Here is a 10,002-nt window from a genome sequence, read left to right on the forward strand (position 1 = left end):
CACAGATGATAGATTAGGGAATACAAATATTGGCAAACAAGTCCTACTCACTTGGTACCAGGTACTGTTCTAGGGCTCATATTAACTCATTTATTCCTCCCAACAATCCCAAGGGGTAGAAACTTGTTAAACCCATTTTACAGGTAAGGAGACTGAGGCACAGAATGGTAAGGTAACTTTAAAGTAACTTGCCCAAAGTCATACAATTAGTAAATAGCAGAACTGGGAGAATTAAACCCAAGCAGACTGGCTTCAAATCTGTACTTTTCATCACTGTGCTGCACTGCTCCTTTGTGTAGCATTTTACAGAGGGCTGCTTGCCCACCCAACTCCTCCTTCCCCAACACATACTCCAATTCCATGAATGTGGATGCTGTACCTATTTTTCTAGTACCACTAGGCAGTCACAGCAAGCACAGTGTTCTCTCTGCCCATCATTAGTGGCAGCATGAAACACAGTTTCCCCAGTTCCAGGATATGGAACTTTATTCTCTTCCTCGTTAACAGATGTGAGGATCCAGCAATAGAACCACATGTTGGGGTATGGTAGAGTAGGCCCCAAAGTAGCAGAGTTGTTACAGGCAATTCGGCTTTAAGGGATTGCCACTGCACGTGGGTCAACACTGCATCGCTTGCCCCTTGTTCCCAATTGCCCTTGGTGAGCCTTCTCTCCCTCTTCCGGCTCCCCTTCCACGTACCCAAGCCTCCCACTGTGGTACCTGGTGGACAGCCCTCCCGGACAGATCGCTTCCATTTTCAGTATGAGGCCCATCCTTAGCGAGTAAAAGCAAACCGCACTATTCCCCAGTAGGAACAAGACTGAGGAAGATTGAAATGAGCTTAAACAACATCCTTGAGGGAAGCCACAGAAGGGTCACCTGAAGAAATGGAAGGAGAACAGACAGGTGTGGAGAGGTTATAGTACTTAATGATCATGGAAAAGATTTAGGGCCAGTTGTGTGTGTAAGAGCCTAATGCCATTTTAGCATCATGAAATACAGACACTTCTTCCCTCCCTGTCTCCATGAGCCACTCTCCTGCTATTTGAGCAAATCTCCGTCCCTCTGCCCCACCCTCAGCAAAGTGTATACAGACCTCATGGTGACCCATCTAATTGATACACCCTAGAGATGCTTGTACTCAGGACCTATTTTGATTATCAAAACTCACCTGTCCAATGTCTCATTCCCTCAGATCCTTGTGGATGATTGGTTTGCTGTTCTCGAATAAGCTAATTTGGGGGAAAATACAGATAAGTTAACATGGTACCCCTTACAAAGATGGTATCCCTTATATTAAAAAAAAATGCTCCTGGGCAGGCCGGGTGGCTCAGGTGGTTGGAGCACCGTGCTCCTAATACCCAGGTCACCAGTTTGATTCCCACATGGGTCAGGGAGCTGCGCCCTCTACAGCTAAGATTGTGAACAACAGCTCTCCCTGGAACTGGGCTGCCGCAGGCTGCTGTGCTCCAGTGGGCTACTGTGTGCAGCCATGAGCAGCCAGTGGCCGGTGTGAGTGGCCAGCAGCCGGCATGAGCTCCTGTGAGTGGCCGACCAACGACTGGTGACCGACTGCCTCAGCCGGGGAGCTCATAATACCAACATGGGTCAGTGAGCTGTGTCCTACACAACTAGACTGAGAAACAACGGCTTGAACCAGAGTGGGGGTGGGGAGGCAGAAGAAAGGAGGAAAAAAAGATTTAAAAAAAAAATCCTGGGCGACCGGTTGCCTCAGTGGTTAAAGTGATGATCACGAGTTGGAGTGAGGTGATCATGACACCAAGGTCGCCAACTGGAGTCCCACATGGGCCAGTGAGCTGTGAACCCCACAACTAGATTGAGAAACGACTTGCCATCCTGGAAAAACACACTGTTCCCCAATATGCCCCAATAAAAAAAAATTCTCCTAACAAGCAAATGGCTCCACACCAATGCCTAACATACAAGGTCTAAAAATTAAAGTTTGCAAATTTGTTGCAATGATGTTGCTAACCTCTTTTGATACCAGAGGGATTATTCATTATGAACTAGTACCAACTGGACAGTTAACCAAGTTTACTATTTGGAAGTGCTGAGAAGGCTGCATGAAAAAGTTAGACGACCTGAACTTTTCGCCAACAATTCATTGCTCTTGCATCACGACAATGCACCAGCTCACAAGGTACTATCGGTGTGGAAGTTTTTAGCCAGTAAACAAAGAACTGTATTGGAACACCCTCCCTACTCACCTGATCTGGCCCCCAATGATTTTCTTTACCTGAGTATAAAGGAAATATTGAAAGGAAGACATTTTGATGACATTCAGGACATTAAGGGTAATACGATAACTGCTTTGATGGCCATTCCAGAAAGAGTTCCAAAATTGCTTTGAAGGGTGGACTAGGCACTGGCCTCAGTGCGTAGCTTCCCAAGGGGAGTACTTCGAAGGTGACCGTAGTGATATTCAGCAATGAGGTATGTAGCACTTTTTCTAGGATGAGTTCGCGAACTTAATTGTCAGGCCTTGTATGTCCCCCAGCAGCCCCTCACCCTGAAAATCTCCCCTTCTTCCTCTCTTCATACACAACTCCTCCTCAGCTTTTCCAATTCAACTTAAAGCTCACCTCCATGAGACTTCCTTGACTGAGGCTGCCCACAGTCAGGTCTTTTTCCACTAACACCCATAGCACTAGAACAGAATTTGGCAGAAGAAAACAGAATCAGAACCAGAACAAAAAGGAATAGAACACTGAGCTGGATGATCTCAGAGGTGAGCTCAGCACTTTTCCTCATCTCACACATGAGGAAACAAAGACCCACAGCAGGTCCATGGCAGTATGAGGCTCTCTGGAGTTGTTTCTGCCCAGCCCCCCCTCTTTTGCTAGGAAGAAACCTCTCTTCTTTTGGGGAACTGCTTGCCCCACCATTCATCAAACAGAGTTTTGATAGAGGTGGTTACTCAGGGTGCCTCCCTCTCCCAGGGAGCATGTGATCTCAGCTGGGCCAATCATCATCCTTCCCTATAATTTTCAACATTAGAATTAAGGAGAGGCAGCATTCTCTGTCTGTGGGCTCATAAGCTGCCAGCAACCATGGCCCCCACCTCATAGAAAAAGCCAGTCCAAGAGAAATAAGAAACAAACACTCATTTGCTTGCTCATTCATTTATTCAGGAAGCAAATGACCTTCTATATGCCAGACCCTGCTGGGCCCTAGGAATAACACGTTGAGCATAACCAGGACCACTTGCTGCCCTTGTGGGACTTAAAACTTTCAGGGGCGACATTCCTTAAAATATCATGCAAGCAAAGGAAAACTGCTATTTTGACAAGTAGTAAGGAGAAAAGGTACACAATCTTCTAAGAGCATACAATAGGGGATCTGACTCAGCTGCTCTGTACAGTTGTACAGTATGTGCACAGCACAAAGGAGCACACCTGATGGAGCATTTTCAGTCTGGTCACCAAGCCATGGGGCCTCGTGTGACACTGTATTTGCTCAGAAGAAGGGGTACCTTTTTCTTCAAACACTGACACTGTCCGTACCTTTTTCTAATCTGCCCCAAAGTCTTGAATAAATCAGCCAAGACTCTGTGTGACCCAGTCAGAGATAAGTGGCAGGGAGGAAGAGGCTCTCCTGAGGAGGTGACTAGAGACAAATGAATAAAGAGTAGGAGACATACTAAGTGGGAGGGAAGAGCTTTCTAGGCACAGAAAACAGCTCTTTTGGTGACTTTGTCTTGATGTCTTGAAGGTTATCTAGTCCCTGGTTCCAATTGCTTCTGAAGCCTTGCTGATCTCCTCCACTTCCAGGGCATTGGTTTCACAACAATACATTCTCTTTGTGTAATTCAAATTACACAAAGGTTTCTGTCACTTGCTACCAGGACAGCCCTGGCTCATAGAGCCAGGTGGTTCCAGCTGTCCATCCTCTCCAGTCCAGTGGACCACCCCCCACTCTGCCAGGCCCATCCTTCCATGGCAGAAACCTCTACTCTGTAAGGCCACCTCACCTTCAGCACAGGACCTCTGTCTTTGATGATCTAGCACTGCCTCCAGCATGTAACAAAACTCAAACATTTCATGAGTCAAGAGTTGAGTATCTGCTGGTGATCATTTTGTCCACCATGATAAGAAGTTGTAACGTATGAAAGGACAGAATGGCTTTTCTGTGATTCTCTCATCACCCACCAAGGTCATCCATGGTTTCTACTGGCCCTGAGCATATGCAGTTTCCAGCTTATACTTATGTTAATAGATGGTTCTGATTTGTCTAGAATTAGGTTGTGGAGAGCTAGTGAGAATGATTTCATAAGGAAGAGTCAGAAGCTTTTATGGTCTCTGCATGCTGAGTGCCAGTGAGGCCCAGAAATGTGCCAATTCCACAAGCTCTACAGGAAATTCTTATGAACACTAATGGTTAAGAGCATCTCCCAGGTCTCTTAGGGAAAAGCTTTGGCTAAAACTTTACACTGTCTCCTACGAACTAACTCAGCTGTGTCCAGCTGCCAGCCTGAAGCATGCACAGCTTGAATCAGAGGCTACCTGCTCTATCAGGATAGCAGAAATGGGTTTTACTAGCTGTTCCTCACAACAGTGTGATGTGGAACTGCTCCAGTCGACAGCTATCACGCACGGACACTGCTATTCTTTGCAGTTTGGTATGTCAGTGGAAAATTTCATGCAACTCTTGGAAATGGTACATATGTTGAATAAACTCATTCACTCTCCTTCTGTCTCCATTGTCTTCACGAAGCATAATATATCAGGCTAATATAGCCTGTAGACCGTAACAGATTTTCTTTTTTTTTTTTTTTTGGCTTCCATACATGTAACGGTCTGATGTGTTTGAGGACCACAGAACTAGCCTGGCAGGCAGAAGAACTTAAACTGCTGATGCTAAGCGGTCCACAGCTATACAGGGGAAGAAGAACCGGGCATCTATTTTGAGCTTGAGCATATACCACATGCTTCCAGCATACACGAACTCATTTCACTCCTGTAACAGTCCTGTGAGATAGTAACAGCTCCCTTTATTCTCATTTTCCACAGTGATTAAATGACTTGCTTCAGCTCACCCAGGAAGAAAAAGAAACGAATGACTTCCCCACCCCAGGGTTAATTAGCAAAATGAAAACAAGGGAAGACAAGAATATGTGGTTCTTGAGTCAGCAGGTTTGCACCCCAGCATCATCTTCAAAGTTTTGTTTGAGCACCCCATTGTAAAGTAAAGACGTCCGAGTGCATCTCCCATACATGTGTGTTTATTTATAAATACCGGGGGTGCCAAAAAATGCATGCAAGTGGACGCTTTGGTTAGCGTGGCTCAAGCAGTAGTTCTCCGTAATCAGCAGTGTCTGGACGCTGATGGTAACCACTTTGAGCACCTCTTCTAATTGCAGAAGTCAAACATGACTTGCATTCATCTTTTGTTATCGGTATATATTGAGTATTACAATATTAATAGCTTTTTCCTTTCTTAAAATATGTCTACATTTTTTTGGCACCCTCTGTATATAATAACATACATTAGAAAACAGTTTCCTCCTCAAACTTTAATGGGTATCGGAATCACCCGGAAAGCAAACACAGCTCACCATCAGGCCCACCCGCAGCCTCAGAGATTTCACTAGGTTTGAGACTGGACTGAAGAATGTGCATTTTTAACAGGTGGTCCCAGGTGATCTCCATGCTGCCTGGGATGGAACTCTCTTTCAATAGCATTGCTGTAAACATAACCCCCAAGGAGATATTTGAAACACGAAAATACTATGGGATAAAATACTAATTCTAATTAATATTTTTCCTGCACCTCAGATAATTGTCTTTCGCAGCTCCAGGAGTGAAAGACCCCATTTCGGAAATCACTGCACTAAACCAAGCCATACTCGCTTTCCTTGCTAGAGAAGCAAGCTCAGTGGCAGGCACTTCAGAAGTCACAGAAATTTCCCAAGCCTCAGACACTGCGAATAAAGGAGATAATAAAGGGACACATTAGGTGGGCACAGCTTGTGGTTCCACTAATCTTCTCCCACAGTGCTCAAGCACTCTGGCTTTCATTTTCAGTTAACTCGACTCCTATCATCTTTCCTCTGCTTTAATTTCTTTTCCCCTTTGTGATAACAGCTACCATCACTTTTAGGTATTTTGCAATCTAGCACTCCTGTTGTTCCTTTTACGGAAATCCTAGCCACTGCAAGTGCATGTGGTACTTGATATCCACAAAGCAAAAATGTTCCAAGTGAACGACGCTCTGATTGAACTTTAAATTTGCTTTTGCTTTGAATTCCTCGCTCTGAGGAAGCCAAGTGCTGTTTAGCACGGTTACATTCAGAAGCACCTGGAAGGGAATTTTTCCCTGCTCACATATGATGTAGATTTCCAAGGGGCTTTTGTAGACTTCTTCAGTGCTTTTGCTATTTGGTGAAAAATGAGGCAGATTTTTATGCAGTAAATAAAATCCCAGCATTCTGAAGGAGGAGAGAAGGTGTTTGCCAAGACTTGGCACATAAATTTAAATCTAAAGGATACTATAGCAACAGGCTATAGTAGCAATAACAATAGGCTATTATAGCAAAATAATTATAAGTAAAATTATATATAATTCATATAATTATAATATAAAATAATATTATATAATATAGCAGAAGGATCCGCTGTAATGGGAAAAAAGAAAAGGGTTATTATAGCCACTGCTTCTCTAGAAGAGAAAAGAAGCATCTTCTGAAACTTTGAGATAAAGGAAAGTGGAAACACAGCTTATTAGTAAAGACAAAGTGCCTTCTGCTGGAGATAACCCCAGGACTTCCTGTGACCAAATCTGAGCAATAGAGCAAATGTCATGTACTGGGAGGTGCTTTTCAAAAAGGCATTTGTACTGTACAGAAAAACTGCTGCGAAACATGCTCAGGCTTTTGTTGAATAATGTGTCAATTTAAAACCAGCTTCCAAAGGACTGATTCATATTGGTCAACGAAATGTCTCATGCTTATTTCTTCACCCCACAGCTATTTATTTCCTGACTAGAGTCCCATCCCCATTAATCTCAAATAAATGGGCTTCTTCCATGGGTTAAGCCTTTTTCTTGCTCAGAACTCAAGAGAATGTTAACCCAGCAGCATACACTAAGGGCAGCACCTGGTGCCACTACAGTTATCCAGACCTCCAGTTCTTAGAGAAAGACCTCCACCTTTTCCCTCTTGCCCCTCACCTCATTCCTGCTTCAGAAAGGAAATAGGTCAAATGGGAAAAGAGAGGCACTGGAACATGTACCATCAGAAACACAGACACTTACGGGCCCTTCTGGGCCCTCCATTATTTTAAAAGAGGAGGAGCAAAACAGAAGCAGTATTAGCATATTATATTCTGCAGGAAGTATTTGAGTCCAGCCAGGTGTCCAGCAATATATATATACTAGCCTCGGAATCAGCAGTCCTAGGATACTGCCTCCCTGGCCCCCCTTACTAGGTGTGCCCTTCTGGGCAAGTCAACTCTATCAACCTGAATATTAGTGTCCTCATCTAAGAAATGCAAAAACACCTCTTAAAATCTAGCCTTGGAAGATTAAAGATGGCCACATACTTTTTGACACTGTCACGTGAGCAAAGCCAGCTTGGACTCGCTGGTGCAGCCCAACCACCATCCACATGCCAGCAAATTATTCCAGTGAAAGCCACACAGCATAGGATTGCCCAGCCACGTTCTGCCCAAACTTCCAACCCATGAATCGTGAGACATAGTTTATTATACAATAATACTCAGAACGTTAGCTAGAAAGATGATTGTGAGAATCAAAAAAAATTGTCGATGGAAAAGAATTTGTAGACTACAAAGCAATACCTTTGGTCTGTATTATATAAAAGAGCAAATAAAGTTTCTGACCACAGGAGTTTACAGTTACTATTTGCCATTACGGTTTAGGGATGCAGAGTCAGTTGCCACCAGGTGAGCGGTGGAGATGAAGAGAAATACATTCAACTTCTTGTTCTTTCCTTTGGTGAGGGCCAAGGTTTTGTGAGTAAGGGGTACTAATGAAAAACTCCAGCTGAGAAAAGAATATACCATCGGGCTTTAAGTTATTTACTTCATCACGGAATTTAGAACCATGATTCCTTTTATTTCCTATGACTATATTCACCTTAGAGTATTTTGAAGTAATAATCTCAATTAACCAGAATATTCAAAGAACGTGGTACTCTTATTACCTGAAAATTCCATCAGTGCTTCTTGTTGAAAACGTTTTCCAAAATGCTATAACTTTCTTGCCTTAGTAAATTGTTCAGGAAATCCGAACTCTTGAAAAGACTGTGAAAAGTTAATTTATTTAAAGGTTCATTTATAAGTTGAGTGTTGGAAACCTAAAACGCATTTCCCATTGAAATGAGGCTATAAATGATAATAAGATTCCAAGACACAAAGCCAATAGAATTCTAAATGTGCTATATACTACACTTAAAGGTGTGTTTTTTCCCACAACTAATTCCCATATAGAGATTTTTTTAAAAAATGTGTAAGCCTCATGAAGTACACTGTGCCCAGCACTCAGCAAATGTTTGCTGTCATCCCTCACGTGGCGCAGCAGTGACCTGCTTCAAGTCAAAGAGATGCAGTTTTGATTTGGCCCTGCCTCTTGCTACTAGTGACCACGGTGCATCTCTAAGCCTTGGTTTCCTTAACAATAAAATAAGAATCAGTAGTGACTACCACATGAGCTCCTGCAAAAATTCAATGGAACATTTTACGTAAAGGCTTGATACCGTGCCTGGCATGCAGTAAGTGCTCAAAAAAATGACAGTAATTATTATTGCTATCACGGAACCCCAACTTATCCTGTGTGTGGCTCCCAAAGTACCCACTACCCAATTCAGCAATGGAGCATGGTGGGGGTTGGGGGGAGGAGAACATGCAAGGAGAAATTATTACTACCTCTATTTATATTCCTTTTTATCTAAAAATATTGGAGAGAAATTAAGCTTTACTTATATCTGATACATGGATTTAGAGTAGTACATGCATGTAAGTTATAAGTAAATATATTAAGAGTGCATGCTCAATTTTTTTTTTTTTTTTTACTGACATGGCAGCACACATCAGAATATTTGGAGATCATTGGCCTAATCCTTCAAATAAATCAGCGGAACCAAAGCAAGGGCAGAGGTACACCCCCACCTCAAAGACGGAGCCCAGCTGTGGGCAGACGGAGCTAAATGTCCTTATAGACACAAGCCCTTGAGTCTCTATCTCTCTAGCCTCCTACATAGTCAAGGTCCTGCCTCCTTAAGAAGGGAATGACAGATGTTGAATATAATGCTATACACCTGAAACTTACAGAATACAAAGAAATAATAAATAAATAAAAAGGGAATGACGTTGGAGGAGTGGAAGAGGGAGGGAGAGTGAGATGGAGGGAAGAATTCTAATAGCCAACCAGCCAGTCAGGCAATCTGTCAGTGACAAAGTTAGCCCAGGAGTGGGCTTGGGCTCCCTCTGGTCAGGGGACCTCACAAAATGGGGGAGGTAGAATTTCCACAGAGCTGCTGACAGTAGGACTAACAGAGTGAAGGGGAGAAATGAGGTCAAAGAGGTGGTCGGGACAGAAATCTCCATGGGAGATACGAGCCCTGTCCTAGTGCCTGGGGGGAGGGGGAAAGGAAGGCGAAACAGAGATGCAGGTGGCAGACCAGCTTCTGTCGCAGTAGGGTGGTAAGACCAGGGCTGGGGGTATTCGAGACATGTGTAAGGCAGACATAACTCAATTTGCAACATCAGTGTTTATGGTGCAGAGGTTTGGACTATCTATCAGATCCTCATGACATACCCTGGAAATGTTTCCCCCACCAAATTGTATGAGATGATATCATATGGAAGGGGGAATGCTGGACCACGGAGTCAAGAAAACAGAATTCTTGTTCCAGCTTCTCTATTATACTGTGTCATTATGTACATCATCTAATGCCTCGGAATTCAGTTTTCTCGCCTGCAAAGCAAGAGAGCCGATTTATATGACCTCTAGGTTCCCTTCCAGC

This window comes from Rhinolophus ferrumequinum, chromosome 5 (genome assembly GCF_004115265.2).
Source record: "Rhinolophus ferrumequinum isolate MPI-CBG mRhiFer1 chromosome 5, mRhiFer1_v1.p, whole genome shotgun sequence".
In the NCBI taxonomy this organism is placed as follows: Eukaryota; Metazoa; Chordata; class Mammalia; order Chiroptera; family Rhinolophidae; genus Rhinolophus; species Rhinolophus ferrumequinum.